The sequence below is a fragment of the Bos mutus genome, chromosome 25, assembly GCF_027580195.1.
Source record: "Bos mutus isolate GX-2022 chromosome 25, NWIPB_WYAK_1.1, whole genome shotgun sequence".
Lineage (NCBI taxonomy): Eukaryota > Metazoa > Chordata > Mammalia > Artiodactyla > Bovidae > Bos > Bos mutus.
This window is the reverse complement of record NC_091641.1, coordinates 3,838,767-3,854,737: the sequence shown is the minus strand read 5'-3', so window position 1 is coordinate 3,854,737 and position 15,971 is coordinate 3,838,767. Positions and strand designations below refer to the sequence as shown.

General features: G+C 48.6%; 1 protein-coding gene across 1 annotated transcript in view; it reads left to right on the top strand.

The window, feature by feature from the left end:
• SDK1 (sidekick cell adhesion molecule 1) overlaps nt 1–15,971 on the top strand; it is a 743,568-nt gene that overhangs the window by 485,240 nt on the left and 242,357 nt on the right. The gene's annotated exons all lie outside the window — the stretch shown is intronic.

Genomic DNA, 15,971 nt, shown 5'->3' with positions numbered 1-15,971 from the left:
ACCAGGAGGCTCATTTCCCTCATCGCGTACAACCACATCAGAACCTCTCTCACGTCTCAAACTGCTTTGAAAGGCTGATTCGTTCACATATTCATTAATTCAGCAAATATCGATTGGGTGTCTCTCTGGCTAGACCTGTTCCAGGCTCTGGAAGTCTGATGGTGACCCTGCTCTGATGAGACCTGTTCTGTGGGAAGACAGACAGCAAACAAGTCAACAGGCACCTCACTGCAGCCTTTGCAGAGGGGACGAGTGCTTGGAATGGTGAAGGAGGCAGGCGGCAAGCACAGAGGCCCCAGGAACGAAGGGGACTGTGAGGTTCAGGGGGAGGAGGCCAGAGCAGCGAAGCCACCGTCGCTGCCGCGGGGGAGCGGAGGGGCGGATGCTGAGCGCCGTGGCACCGTCGCTGCCACCGGGGAATGGAGGGGCGGATGCTGAGCGCCGTGGACCAGCAGGGTGCACACACTCACACAGGGAGCTATGGCTGCCCCCACCTCCCACTCAGAGTCCATGGGCCGCAGATCAGTGCAGGAGAGAGACTGAGCTTTGATTTGGGGGCATACAGAAACTGCGATGTTAGAATGGGGAAGCGTACCATTCCCTGTGAGAGAACCACAAGGCGTGTTTGCAGGGTGGTGATGATAGGGAAACAGTGTGAGAGAAAGGGGTCAGGACCCCCATGAAGGACTTGGTTTGCCAGCTGAAGAGTCTGGATTCGACCCCACTGGTCATGAGAGCTGGGTCACCGAGAGGGTAAATGGCCTGGAGCCCACAGCACTCAGCTCGCTGGCCAGCGTGGGAGCAAGCCTGTGGGACCCTGACGCACTCAGGCTGGAGGATGCGGTCATTGCCTTCTTCCTCTGCCCTTCTGGCAGATTAACAAGGCACCGCAGGAGACTGTGGACGTGGCCATTGTGAGCGGGTGTTCATTCCTGGCACTGATGGAAACCTATTTCTCCAAGTGATGACTCAAGAACTAAGAGAAATTAAGTCCAGCCAAACACAGAAAAAGCATGTTTGTTGATTTTATCATGTTGGATTAAGAATTTGTCTTGGTCAATCAATCTGAGGATATGAATTCAAACTGGCTGAAGAAAAATAAAAAGGCTTTTAACACAGGAGAAAAAAGAAAATGAACTCTTCATTGAAAGCATATTTTTCCCAAGCACATTAAGAAATTAGAATTTGATTATTTTGGTGGGAAGATATATAGAAGTGTAGGTCCTTTTGATTAAAACATCTTAGAAAAACTTAACATACACGTTTGGATCTCTGGGTTGTTCTCCGGCATTGAGACAGCAGGCTATTCTAACTGGTTTGGGGGATAACGGCACATTTCATCTCCTAGCCGCCATCCACTGGCCATGCCTGGTTTTCTGCTGCGTGGCATGTTCTGTCTTTTGTTTGCTTTTCTTTCACGAAAGAGATAAATGTTTTCTGGCAGCCCATTACTTATCCTTTATATCTTTCTAGAGATGATCAGAGTTCACAGATTACATAAAACCTCTCATAAAACCCTATTTCGTAACTCGAGAGTCATTTTGGCTTGAACGTTTAGCAGAATGTTAATTCTGGCATATTTAGCTGCCATGGTGAAGGATTGTGACTGTGTAAAGTTTAGATGAGTCATAGGTCAGCCTTATAAATTGGAAGGAAATATAATCAAGTAACCTGACAATTACCCACTAGAAATGTTATCGTTTATTGCTTATTAATGAACAATAAACAAAACTGTCACCAGCCATTGATTCTGGAAAAAACACACTGCTCAGTTTATTTCAGTGGCAGCCTCATCTGAGCAGGGAGATTTGTCTCAGGGAAGCGCTGTGATTATTAAATACCATCAAGCAGACCCTTGATATAATGAGATTAAAACTGTCTGTACAGGGGAGCTAGACTTTATTAAAAAAGAAAGAGGAAAAGAAAGCCACCTCACCAGAGCTGGCTTTACAGACTGGGTGACATCTGGCTAATAAGTTTGCTCTTTTTGTTGAAAGCACAGTTTGCGTTACTATTAGATGAAATAAAATGCGTGGGCGCCTTCGCCGCCAGGTAAGGTAACGTGCTCTGCCACTCTGGTCAACCCAGTTCTCTCCTCAGCGCTCTTTTCACAAGAATTTCCCATATTTTTATGCTGCATTCTACCATGGTAAATGGGAGGGACTGGGGGCAGGAGGAGAAGGGGACGACAGAGGATGAGATGGCTGGATGGCATCACCTACTCGACGTGATGTGAGTCTGAGTGAACTCTGGGAGTTGGTGATGGACAGGGAGGCCTGGCGTGCTGCGATTCGTGGGGTCGCAAAGAGTTGGACACGACTGAGCGACTGAACCGAACTGAACTGAACCATGGTAAACAGTCTAGACGGCCCCTCTGTTTTTAAAATTAGTGTGGCTGTAAAGCCGCCCTCCTGTTGTTTCCTCAGAAACCAGGGGCACCAGGGCCACGTGCAGCCTGGCATGTATCTTTCTCTCTGTAACATGAGTTAAATCGTAAGCATTTCTGCTGACATGCACCCATAGGAGGGTGTTCAAGAGCTGCTGTTTATGAGAAAGGAATTTATAGAAAGGCACCCTTTTAGCCTTCGGAGTGAAGTACCTGCCTTGCCTGTTCTTGTTGCCTAATATCCTGAGATGAATAAATGATGTGTGCAGTGCCAGTGCTCTGTATAAGAAAATGTAAATTATCATATTATACATTACATTGTCGAAAGGCGGTAATACAGAAGGGAGACACGAGGTTGATTGACATTTCTCGTTCAGGAAAAACAGAGCTACCTCTGGTGATTCTCGTAGGGGATTCTGCTTGGCTGTAGAGCATTGTCGGTTGAAGATTTTCTTCAAAAAAGAACAAGTGGGAACTAACATTGTGCGTTTTGGCACAGCTGTGCTTCTCATTTCTCCAAGATTTCCATCAGGGGAGCAAAGCCTGGAGGGAAGTGGGGCGGCTGGAAGTCACGGGCGGCTCTGAGCTCTCGGAAGCCCCATCTCCTCTTCTGGATAACTCCTCCTCCCCCGGCATGCTCAGCGCTCCACAGGCCAGGTGCCTTCTCCCTGTCAGTGAGAAAAGGTGGGCACACTGCTTTTGACTCTTTGACAGGTAAGACTTTGAGACTTCACCTGGAGGAGGACGTGGGCTGTCTCCGGCAGTCTCCTGAACACAGGAAGGCCGTGCTGCCCAGCGAAAGAGTGAAGGGCTCATGTGTGCGGTTGAGGTCAAAAACTAACAGAACGCATCGCGTGCAACCTTTAGCAAATCATACTCGGATTCCTTTTGTTCCCACGGGGTAGAAAAAGAAAATGCTGTTTAAATAATTTTATTTGAAAGAAATGCCATCTGATATTTATCATTCCCTGAGTATTACAACTTAAGTGTCTCGTGGATTTATTTTGGATCATCCGTCTGAGTGTAATATGAAAGGTTCTGGGTAAATGGAGTTCTGTCATTGTGTCATTGAAGTAAAAATGATCAAAATAATAAAGGGCATTTAAAAATGCATTTTTCTTTAATGAAAAGCCTTTGTCAGCACTCAGAAAAGTTTATGTAAACTGTGTAATGCTTTGCTTTTAAGATTCCATGGAGATATTACAGTCCAGAGGCCAGGGTTTCTGTGTTTTTATATATTAAAATTAACTCTCTCATTCTATAAATTTATTATAATATACCAAGTGGTTGCCACTTCCCATTGTTTTTACTGCTCTGTGCCCCTTTTAAACTAAGGAAGCTGATCTTAAGTGCCAGTTTCCGTGGAAAGATGACAGTTATGAGGCATAAAATGCATGCACCATGAGGGTGTAACTGTTATACCAAACAGACTGGATTTAGAAGGATGCAGTCACTTTTAAATAAATGTCTTTAATTCTTGGCTCTCACTGTTGTTTAGTGTCAAGGTCACTGCCATTAAGACATTCTCCTTAGACCAGTCATTCCCTAACCACTTGGGGGAAGTCTCCAGCAGGTACTATTTACCTTTTGTTTTTTTAAAAACAAGAAAGTAAACTTCTAATTTTAAATAATATTAGATTTACAGAAGAATTACAGTTGGTACAGAAAGTTTTGTATACACTTCATCCAGTTTCCCATGACACTAACATTTTATGTAACCATGATACATTTATCAAAGCTGAGAAATTGACATGGTACAGTGCCATTAACTAATGTTTAGATTTTGTTCAGATTTCATGTTTTCCCATTCATGTCTTTTTTTTTTCTGTCGCAGCATCTACTTCGGGCTGTCAGGTTGCATGTAGTTGTTATGTCTCCCTCAATCTGTAATCATTTCTCGCTTTTCCCTTGTTTTTCATGACCTTGAAATTTTGAAAGGATCAGATATTTGTAGAATTTGATTGGTACTGAATTGCATCTGTACATCAAGCATGAGAGAATTTGCCCTCTTTGCAACAACTGATCTCCTATCCATGAATATGGTATCCTTCTCCGTTCATCCACGTCTTCTTTGACTTCTGTCATCGGTGTTTTATGGCTTTTAGCAGACAGATCCTGCACAGATTTTGTTAAATTTATACCTAAGTATTTCTTTTCTTTTTTGTTTGTTTTTGGTGCAAGGGTAAATGGTGGTGGGTTCTTTTCCCCACAGATTCCTGTTGTTCATTGCTGGTATACAGGAATATAGTTGACTTTCATATATTAATCATGTACACTGCCATCTTGGGAAACTTACTTAATCTAGGAGCTTTTTCATGAATTCTTTAAGAGTGTCCACATGGACAAGTCATCTCATTTGTAAATAGAGATAGTTTTCTCTCTTTCTTTTCAATCTGTATTATGACCTTTTCGTACAGGTTGGAAATGAATAGATTGAGTAGGGCTCGTTGAGGAGATATCCCTTCCTTGTTCCTGATCTCAAAAGTCCTTTCACTGCTAAGTATAATGTTAGCTGTAGGTTTTTATGGATGTCCTATGTTTGGTTAAGAATGTTGTTTTTCAGTCACAGCATCAGGATTTTTTCCAAGAAGTTATTATTGGCTCAGGGTTATTTAGCCACCCCTCAGTAACTGTCTACTGGAGAAGACAGTTTTCTTCTTTTGGAAAACTACCCAGGCAGTTGTTGTTTGGTCGCTAAGCTGCATCCAGCTCTTTGCGATCCCATGGATTGCAGCACGCCAGTCTTCCCTGTCCTTCACTGTCTCCTGGAGTTTGCTCACACTTAATGTCCATTGAGTCAGTGATGCCATCCAGCCATCTCATCCTCTGTCACCCACTTCTCCTCTAGCCTTCAATCTTTCCCAGCATCAGGGTCTTTTCCAGTGAGTCAGTTCTTCGCATCAGGTGGCCAAAGTATTGAAGCTTCAGCTTCAGCATCAGTTCTTCCAATGAATATTCAAGGTTGATTTCCTTTAGGATTGACTGGTTTGATCTCCTTGCAGTCCAAGGGACTCTCAAGAGTCTTCTCCAACACAGTTCAAAGGCATCAAAAGGTTAAGAAACTTTCCCTTTTTTACCATTTGTTGAGAGTTTTTATCATGAATGAACGTTGAACTTTATAAATTTCTTTTTTCTCCATCTGTTGAAATGTACATATGGTTTTTCTTATGTAGTTTTAATAAGCTGAGTTATTAATACATTGATTGTTCTTTTGATATTGAACCCACTTTCCAATCCTGGGATAAAGTCCACTTGGTAATGATGTATTTTTCTTTTGTACACTTTGTATATTCCTATATTCAGTTTCTAATATTTTATGGAGAATATATACATCTGTATTCATGATAGGTATTCATCTGCAGCTTTCTTTGCTTGTAATGTGATCACCTATTTGGTACTGGGGTAATGCTGACCTCATAAATGAGTTGACATATTCCCTTTCTCTTCTACTTTCTGCGGAGTTGGTATGTTTGGAAGATTTCACCAGTGGTACTATCTGGGACTGGAATTTTGTTTCGTTTCATTTTATTTTTATTTTAGACATAAGATCTTATACCTTATTTTAGACGTAAGATCATGATTTTCTCCTTGGGTGAGCTTTGGTCATTTGTTTCTTTCAAGGAATTAGTCCATGTCATCTGATATGGGCCAATTTGACAGCATTAGTCCATGTTATCAAACCCATCGGCCTGGAGTCGTTTATGGGCTTGCTTATTGTGTTCTTCTGTGCATAGCGTCGGTAGCAGTGCCCCTCTCCCGCTCCAGTGTTCTCAGCTGAGGCCTCCTCTCCTCAGTCGGCCGGCCGAGGTGTTTGCCCCCTCTCACACTCCAGTGTTCTCAGCTGAGGCCTCCTCTCCTCAGTCGGCCGGCCGAGGTGTTTGGTACTTGTGTTGGTATTTAAAAAAAAAAAACAACTTTTGGTTTCTTTGACTATGTCTCTTTTTTGAAAACTCTTATCATGACTGCTGTAGAGTTTACACTATACACTTTAAGGTAATTTTTTTACTGGAATACACTTGCCTCTTAGGCAGGCCCTGTGACCCTGGGCAGGGTTGTGGCCTTTACGGGTGTTCCTGTCCCTGCTCTACATGCCTTGCTGGGCTGGCATGTGCTCCTGGGTCTCGCAGAAGCAGAGCTCCCCACCCAGGGGGCTCCACAGTGTCCTCCCGCCAGGTCTGTTGCTCTTTCTCTGACTAGTAAGCCTTCTGCGTTTTTTGGGGGGGGGTTGGTTTGGGAAGATGGGCAGGGCACTGTCGATGCTGACTGCCACCACTGCCTTCTCCCAGCTGCTGTAGGGTTCTACCGGCGCCTCAAGGCCTCGGTTTCGCTGTCCCCCCTGCAGAGGTGGGATGTTGTTCTTGACGGGACAGAAGAGACAGGTCTGGGCTGAGTTTCAGCGGTGGCTGCTCTCCTCCTCCCCCCGCGCCAGCACCAGGAGACGGCCTTTCTTCAGACCGCCTTCGACCTTCCCGGTGAGCACCTTGAAGGGCTCCAGCAGGGAAGCCCTGCGGTAGGCCACTAGCCACACGTGGCCGTGGGCCTCAGGGCGGCACACTCACACTAGTCCATGCGTGTCCTTGGGCCTCAGGACGGCACACTCACACTAGTCCACGCATGTCTGTGGCCTCAGGATGGCACGCTCACACTAGTCCATGCACGGCCGGTGGCCCTCAGGACGGCACGCTCACACTAGTCCATGCGCGGCCTTAGGCGTTTCATTACAACTTCTGCTGAGTCTTCCTCTGGGCTTCAGTTCCGTTCCGCAGTGTCTGTCCCAGATAAGCAAATGCAGGGCTCAGATCCTACCTCTCCCTGGAGGTCCCTGGCTTCAGTTTTCCAAATCTTCCCAGATAAGCAAATGCAGGGCTCAGATCCTACTTCTCCCTGGAGGTCCCTGTCTCTTTCCAAATTCGGAGTCAGTTGTTTGCCCGCAGCTTCAGTTCTCTGGTAGTTTTAGGAAAAATCATTAGCTTGCACTTTGTCCAGCATTTTTCTTGCTGTAATCGTGGGAGTGATGCTCTTTACATGTTTTACTGTATCGAATTTCTACCATTTACCTTTCAAGTCACTCTCAGAAAAATCAACACCCTGCACTCTGTTTAATACCTCAGATAATCCCAGTTCAGGAATTAAACCATCTGACAAAACACAGAGGAGATGCTCTTGAAGCTGTTTGTCCTGCTGTCTTCTCAGGCTTCTGCGGAGCCAGCAGCTGGCAGTGGGAGAGGGGTTGGGGTGGCGGGAGGCTTCTCCCACTTCCCCACTTCTGCTTCTCCTTTCCCTCTCCCAGCGAGCCCAGCCCTCCTAGGCTGGAGACCCAGGGACAGAGGAGGGAAAGATTGACTAGAGGTGGGGTTGGGGAGGAATAAAGAGAGGATGCAGGGAAGTTCTTACGTGACCGTGACTTTCTTGCCTGCAGTGTTTTCCCATGAGAGCCCTTGTGAATCTGAGACCCCTTCCTGCTGGGCGTCTCCAGCTGTAGGGCCCTCAGTCGAGAAGGATGCGCCTCCTCCAGCCTGCCAGGCCCTGTGTGCCCTTCCTGAGCCCAGGTACCCGGTGCCATGCTTGTACCGTCCTCCCTCTTTCCCTTTCCTGGCCAGGTCTGAGACAATGCCAAACTGGCTCATACATGATCCGTGGAGCACTTGCTCCTCTGCAGCCGCGTGGCCGTGGGGGGAGGGTGGCTGCGTTCCCAGGGGCAGCTCTTACACTGGAGGCACTTCAGCCAGTTCTTTGGCCTGGTCCGATGTCAGCCAGACTCCAGCGTGCTCTCTCCCCCAGATTGCCAGGGACAGGTATCTCAGCTCTGCCAGGGGCCTCCTGCAGCCCCTAGTACTTGAGGTGACTGGAGTGAAGGTCAGATTCTCAGCATTCTGATAACTGTCTCCAAAATTTTTTTCTAATCTCCAGCTCCTTAGGTGCTACTTTTCCCAGTCTCTTTAGGTTGAAAATGTGCAAAGCAAGTTTTTGACATCCAGTGTTGCAGGTCTTATTTTGAGATTGCACTGTGGAAAAAGGAAGAAGTCATTCCTTAAATTTCTCAGGACCTCAGTAGAACTGAGACAGGGGAAATTCAATACTCGTCCTCTTACCAGCTCTGGTTCTATTTAAGAGAATGGATGCTTGTAGTAACTGGCAGCAGGACATCACTTTTTCTCCAGATGTTATTTTTATAATTTTAAAATGTGAAAACAGATGAACCATAGCATCCTGAGACACTTCAAGTTTAAGATATTGAAGACTACATTTCAGATTTCAGAACTCAAAGTACAGTGCTACCACAGACGTGCAGTGGCCAAAGGAAGGATTCTTTTGCAGGGACATGGACACTTCCTGTCTTTTCTTTGAACGCGGTGGCACTTTTAATTGAGACCAGTGACCGTGCTTCCACGTGGAGTAGCTGAAATATATCAACATACACTTAAAGCATTCTAATACTTTACTTTGTGGCCCCAAAACAGTTTTGGAGGGTTGAAATATATCCTAATAATAACAGGCATTTGTAAAAAAAAAAAAATTCTACATTGTTCTTTTTGTGAAGCTAAGACTTGTTGAATAAGGTAAATAATTCTCTCTCTCTCCCCCTCCCATGGGTCTTATGTATAAATTTTAATTCTTAGCTTGAGAGCAGCATGCTTGTAGATGAAAGGGCACAGTTAAAAAGTCCACCTTCAGACTTAGAACTGCATTCACATTCTGACCAGAACAGACCTCTAACAAGGTGAATTGGAATGGTCCCCTGACTCATCAGAGCCCCTGCACCGTTAGGCGGCCTTGAGCTGCTGGGCCTCATCCCTTCTCCACGGTCCCTGCGCTGGGAGGTCAGCCTCTGAGGCGCAGTTCCCTCCAGAGGTGGGAACAGTAACCTCTGTCTGGCAGAGTGTCACGAGGACTCCCCGGGCACAGGCTCCCGCACACAGCGGGCCCCCAGCGGAGGGCAGCTGTGATGATGCTGTCCGTGTCGGAGGTCTCAGGCAGAGCCAGCGTGCTCCCACTCTCGCCTGCTGCCCTGAGTTCACATCGCTTCCGGGGACGGGGTTAGTCGGTTAGAGATATGAACGATACCTGATGGAGACTTTCCTCTGTTTCCCAGTTTTAAAACTTTAGGTGATTTTTCTATTTTAATTTTGGCTATAAAAAACGAGAGACTATGGAAAAAGTAAGAAAAAGAAATGTAGTATCATGTGTATGCTATCATAGGGCATTAGCCACTGTCAATTTTGGGGGTATATCCTTCCACATTTTTGGGGAAAATCTACCAGTATGTACAGGAATGGTATTATATGAAATAGTGTTTTATAACCTCCTTTTCCCTTAATGCTATAGCATAGACCTGCTTCCATGTCAGTATATAACATCATCATAGCGTGTCATTGTGTTAAATTAAGCTAATTTGGAATAACGTCCATCAGTGGACATTTAGGCTACTCCCAGTGAGCCGCTGTGATCCCCCTTATACGTGTGTCTTTTCATACATAGATGGTTTTTGTCTTAGGATACAGTCTTAGAAGTTGATTGGATGCTCAAAACGAAAGCATTTGTTCGTTTGTTTTGGCTGCACCAGCTCCTCGCTGCTGTGCGTGGGCTTACTCTAGTTATGGCGTGAAGTTGCCCCACAGCATGTGGGATCTTAGTTCCCCGACCAGGGATTGAACCCACATCCCCTGTATTAGAAAGTGGATCCTTAACTATGAAGTCCCAGGAAAGCATATTTTAAATGAGGCATATTGTCAAATTCACTTGGAAAGACTGCTCTAAGTTACAGTCCCATTGAAGCATATGTAAACTTTATATCTCCACGTGGACTTTTAGAATAAAATATTTCTACATTCTTTCTGTGAGAGCATTTTCTTCACATTTTCTCCCGTAAAATCAAAGCAGCTTTAAAAAAAATTTTTTTTATTAAAATTTTAAGAAATTCAGTTATCTAAAAAAATAAACAAAAGCTTTTAACTATAAACTAAAGCCTTTGATCCTAGTAACTTGAAAACTGTGTTAATCAGAATCAGCATGGGGTCTTAGACATTGTCTTGGAGAATCATCATTCTTTAGAGATGAGCAGCCGGAGGTCTGCAGTCAGGGGGCTGAAGAGCGCCCTGGACCCTCTGTCAGTTTTCCCGTCACCTGCCTCCCCATCCTGGGATGGTCACCATTTTTACTTGCAGAGGAAATATCATTTTTCTCCTAACCTCAGGGCTGCCTTGTGACATTTACGTTTTTTTTAATAGATGAGTCTAACATGCATAGAGAAAAGTATAATAATCTCAACTGAATGGATTATTAAACACACCTGTGTACTCACCACGTGGGTCAAGAACAAAAAAAGATTTTTGTATTAACATTTTCTAACTCAGGTGACCATAACAAAAAATGTAAAACTGCCCTGAATACTCCCTGGACTGCAACTGTGACATCAGACCATCGATAATTTCACATCAGAACGTACTCAACAGGTCGTCTGCCCTCTTCTGTTCTCCTCTGGGGGCAATTACTTCTCAGTGTCCTGTATGCAGTAACTCGTCTAGTTTTTAGATTGTCCGCAGCACTGAAAAAGCTTTCAGCAGACTTGCTCTTTGACCATGAAACCAGACCATGACATCGTAGGGGCAAAACGTGGTGGTGTGCAAACGCAGGTCACTGAGGGCACACTGCTGTACACGCTGGTGGTGTGCAAGCGCAGGTCACTGAGGGCACACTGCTGTACACGCTGGTGGTGTGCAAGCGCAGGTCACTGAGGGCACACTGCTGTACACGCTGGTGGTGTGCAAGCGCAGGTCACTGAGGGGCACACTGCTGTACTGTACACGCTGGTGGTGTGCAAGCGCAGGTCACTGAGGGCACACTGCTGTACACGCTGGTGGTGTGCAAGCGCAGGTCACTGAGGGCACACTGCTGTACACGCTGGTGGTGTGCAAGCGCAGGTCACTGAGGGCACACTACTGTACACGCTGGTGGTGTGCAAGCGCAGGTCACTGAGGGCACACTGCTGTACACGCTGGCCAAAAATCACATATGGACGGTTTGGCACAAGATATCGTTTGGTGCTAGCCTTGCAGTTTCTGGATGAACCTGGAGGGACAGCAAGGAGCGGGCACTCTGCATCAGAGAACCTGGCAGGAATCAGAAGCGTCTGTGAGCTTACTTGGTGCGGCGGCCAGCAGTGGAGCCTGGGAGCAGAGCCGTGTGCCTGCAGCCCCTGAGCTCGATGGACGCAGAGGCCGTAGCGTCCCGCCTCCCGGAGCAGGTGCCGGGCTGGGCCTCGGAGTTCAGGCGGAGAAGGCCCAGGGTCGGCGGCACCTCCCAGCTCAGCCACCACTCCCCGGCCTCACTGCACCCTTGCCTGCATGCTCAGAGGGGACAGCGGGTTTAATCTTGTTGCTCAGTCAATAGCTCTGGCATTATCTTTTCTGTTTTGTGGTCAGTGTACCATTTTTCTTTCTTTTCCTGCACGAACACAACCTCGGCTGCACTGCTTCCCCTGCATGTGTAAAAGTTACAGTCTGGACTGTAGCGAAACAGTGCTCTGATTAAAGTGATTAAAACGATATACAGCATGCATAATTAACCTTTGCGCGGCTGTCACCGCAAGCTGATGCACAGAGCTGATACTGTATCTGTCTGTGGCAGCCGGCGTATGCTACATGACCATTTTTTTTTTTCCTGCAGAATTTTAATCACTCGAGATAAAGAGCCAGGAGAGAGAGATCAAGGCTGTATTAATCCTCTCAATGGCTTTATAATTTCCCTTCTATTCTGCTGCTGGTAATCAAGGAAAATAATGCTGATGCCAAGGTCAATCATCCCCATGCCCTTTGATAGCAAGGGTGTCATTATGAAAAGATTTTAATGAGCGTAAAGCTGGCCATGCTTGGGAGAAGGGTGTGTGGCATGACCCCAGGATGGTCAGGCAAGCCTTTGTTTCTGGCAAAAATAATTTTAAAATATTAGCCCTATTAGAAATATGTCCCGGACGGCTGGTCAGGCCGCAGCCCGGCCACACGCGGCAGCCTCGGGTGGTGGAAGAACTGGGGAGTGCGCCAGGCCGGCGGGCGAGGCGGGCTGACCGGGTGATGAGCGGCCGGGCAGCCGGCGGCAGGACCACGCTCTGCGGGCTCTCTGGCACTGCCCCGGGGTGCCGCCGCTGTCAACACACAAGCACAGCGATGCATGGCCGTGTGGTGACATTTGAAAACAAGGCCCTGTTGTGTTTTTAAGAACATGCAGACAGGTGAAAACTAAAAGTCCTTTCCGCTCAGAAGCACCTGAGCTGCATTCCCAGCTGGCTGCCGGCGGCTCCTTCCACCCAGGCCCGCTCTTATGCGGCTTCCCCTCGAACAGGCTCCCCCGGTGGAGGTGATGTGACCGAAGGTGCCAGGCGGGCGGAGAGCACAGCCGCGGGGCGAGGCCCTGCTGCACCGCCTGCCGGGTTCTGTGCCTCCACCGCACACAGACCACAGGGCAGGACTCCTTAGGAGACCTCCGCTTCGTGGTCACTTTTCCTGAGCAGGAAAGGCCGAGGGGGCCACGAGCGCGGATTTCAGATGCACATGAGTTTACTGGGGGTCGGAAGATGAGCCTTTCACCCTCGCAGACGCTGGGTCCTCAGCGTCTCCGGCAGGACCCAGCAAGGCTCCGGGGAAACTGCGGGGAGCCGGCCCCCGTGTGGTTAATGCACACGGCCTCTAGATCCATCTCTACAAACGTTAGCTCTGCCTTCTCCTGAGAGGCCCCTGTGCCGTTCCCTTCCAGGCTGGGGGCGGGCCGGGCAGAAGACCCTTCCTGTGGCGGAGCAGGCAGGCTGACCGGCCAGCGTTAACCAAGAAACCCCTCCTCTCGGGGCTTTAATCTCGTTTCTCTCCTTTATGATCTGACCCCAGGCTCTGATTCTGCCCTCCTGGAATTTGTGCATGGTTTCCCTAGGCCTCGTCTGGACTCTGCACCTTTAGGGTTTGCGGGCCCCTGGCCTGGCGTCTCCGAGATGGGATGCAAATAGCACTGCACAGGCACTGCTGCCTGCTTCCCTGAGCAAAGTCCCTGTGAGGCCTTAGGCACCTCTGATGTCACTATTTACAGACGAACCTTCTTTTTCCATGCAGGGGCCTTGACGGGGCCTCTTTTTGAAACCACTTTCTTGGCAATTCATTTGAGCCATTAAAATGAATGAAACTGAATTTAAAAGAAAATATTCTATAATTTGGGCTTTCTCTGCTTCCTCTGAGTTACTGTACTGATGCAGAAAACAGTTCAGCCACGCATACCTAAGAGAGCACTCCGGCTCTTATTCCTGTCGTGTGGTTTCCGTAAGGGAGCTTTTGCCCTATTTCCATAGATCAGAGCAAGTGCTGGCTGGAGGGGCCACACAGGTGTGTTCCTTGTAAGAAGTGGGAACGTGGGGGCTACCGCTCTGAGTTACTGGTGTGGCTAGTGAGCCCAGGGGCTTCTCTGCTGGTTCTGCTGAGCCCAGGGGTCCTGGGAAGGTGCCAGGAGACCCCCCAACATAAAGCAGATTTCTGGGTGGCTACTGGACAGGGTGCCAGGCCCGACCCCCAGCAAACATGCTTCATCCAGCGTGGCCCCCGCTTTTCTCTGTTTTCTACCTTGAAGTTCCTCCTAAGACTTGTTAAGGAAGAAAAAAACGTTTCTTAATAGTTTAAGAGTGTGCACAGCACTGCTTGTAGAGCCCTTTGCTCTGTCTCAAAGGAATTCATGAAGCACAGGGTTGGTCTCCTTCCTGAGAGCCTTGAGGAACGAGTGTATCTGGAGTGCTGGAAGATGTCTGTCTCCCGTGCGGTGACCTAGGTGCGTGCGTGGCTCTGTCTGTATGTGTCCATGTGTGTCTGCGTGTATGTGTGCCTGTGTGTCTGCCTATGTGTGTGTGTGTCTGTGTCTGTGTGTGTCTGTGGGTGTATATGTGTCTGTGTGTGTATGTGTGTGGCTGTGGGTGTATGTGTCTCTGTGTCTATATGTGTCTGTGTGTGTGTCTGTGTGTGTCTGTGTATCTGTGTCTGTGTGTATGTGCAACTGTGTGTGTATGTGTCTATGTGTATCTGTGTATGTGTATGTCTGTGTGTATCTGTATATCTGTGTGTGTGTGTGAAGCTCTGTAGTTTAAGCTGTCTCATTGCAAAACTGAGTTTCAGAGATGCATCCTGAAGGCTAACCAGGGCTCTCAGAGGCCCCAGGAGACTTTGAGCCCCCAAATCATGAAGGCCTTTGTCTCCCTTCTAAGAAACGCAGACTTTTCCGTGAAGACGGAACAGAAGCCTGAGTCACTCTTCAGAGCCCGTCGCCGCTGTCAGTGACTGCTCTGCCTGGTGATCAGGGCGCAGGGTTTGGAGCCCAGGCCCCCCTGCGCCCGCCACCCTACATCTCATCACCCTCAGGACACAGGGTTCTCACTGCTCTGCAGCCCCGGACTCTTTCCTTCCTGAAGCTCCACATGGCCCCCAGAGTCCTACTTCTAGTACAGACACCAGGAGTCACCACCCCTACAAAGAACCCATAGCAGATCCCACCCAGGCCTCTTAACAATGTGCATTCTCTTCCGAGGGGCCCCTTTGTTGGCAGCTCCTGTTGGCTGCGTGTCTTCTATGCCCCGCCAGCCTCCCACCTGTGGACCCCTGTGCCGCAGCCACAGAAGGTGCCCGGCACGTGGAGGGGCATCTGCTGCACTCGGTGGCTGCTGCTGTGTCCTGGGTTCCCGTGCACCAGCCTCTGACGCCAGGACCCTGAGCAGGAGGCGGGACTGACTCCATCCCTCGGATGAGGAGACTCAGCAGGGTCCGCCTGACTCCGCTGTCCTTTAACACCCTCCCGGCATGCAGTCTATAGGCACCTGCTGTGTGCCCGGCTTGTGTGGGAACACAGCAGCTCCCAGCAGGTGGGGCAAAGAGGGGGAGTTCTGTGGTAGAGCGAGCACAGAGCTTGGTGGGGGGCGGCTGGGACATCCCCACTGTATGTGGAGAAGGTGCTTAGTCTCCAAACCTCAGTGCACCTGTGCTGTGACCCCTTCGCAAGTCCGAGGGAAAAGGCGATGGCTTTACTACAGAGTCAGGGTGGCCGAGCGCCCTGGCGTGCGTCTGGCAGCCACTCACAGCCCTCCGTGGAGCTGGGGGCGATTTTGTGCATCTGATTTCTCCAAGATGTGGAATATCGTATCTTTCAGTAAACAAGATGGTTGCTGCTTAATTATTCAGCTGTTCCTGGCCTGCCTCATCCCCTGACTCCGCAGTGCCAGCCTTCTTCAGCTGTGCCATTTCATGGAGCCTGTCCCCTCTCTTGTTTCCTCCCAGAGCTCCCAATAAACGACAGTGACCAATGCTGGTCAGCATCGATCCAGCGCCTTCCGGAGGCAGGGCACCACGCAGTGCCTTTGTGTGGTGTTTTACTTTGAATTCTCCCACTGACACCCCAAGACCAGGACTTCAGCACAGACGGTTCATCTGGGAGTCAGGGGCGACACGTGGCACAGCCCAGGGAAGGCAGAGCAGCAGAGGGCCGCCACCAGGCACGTCGTGTCGTGGATGGTGGTCCAGAGGAGAGCACAGCTCCATCCCTTCGGGGCCTCCAGAGCCAGCGCACAGCG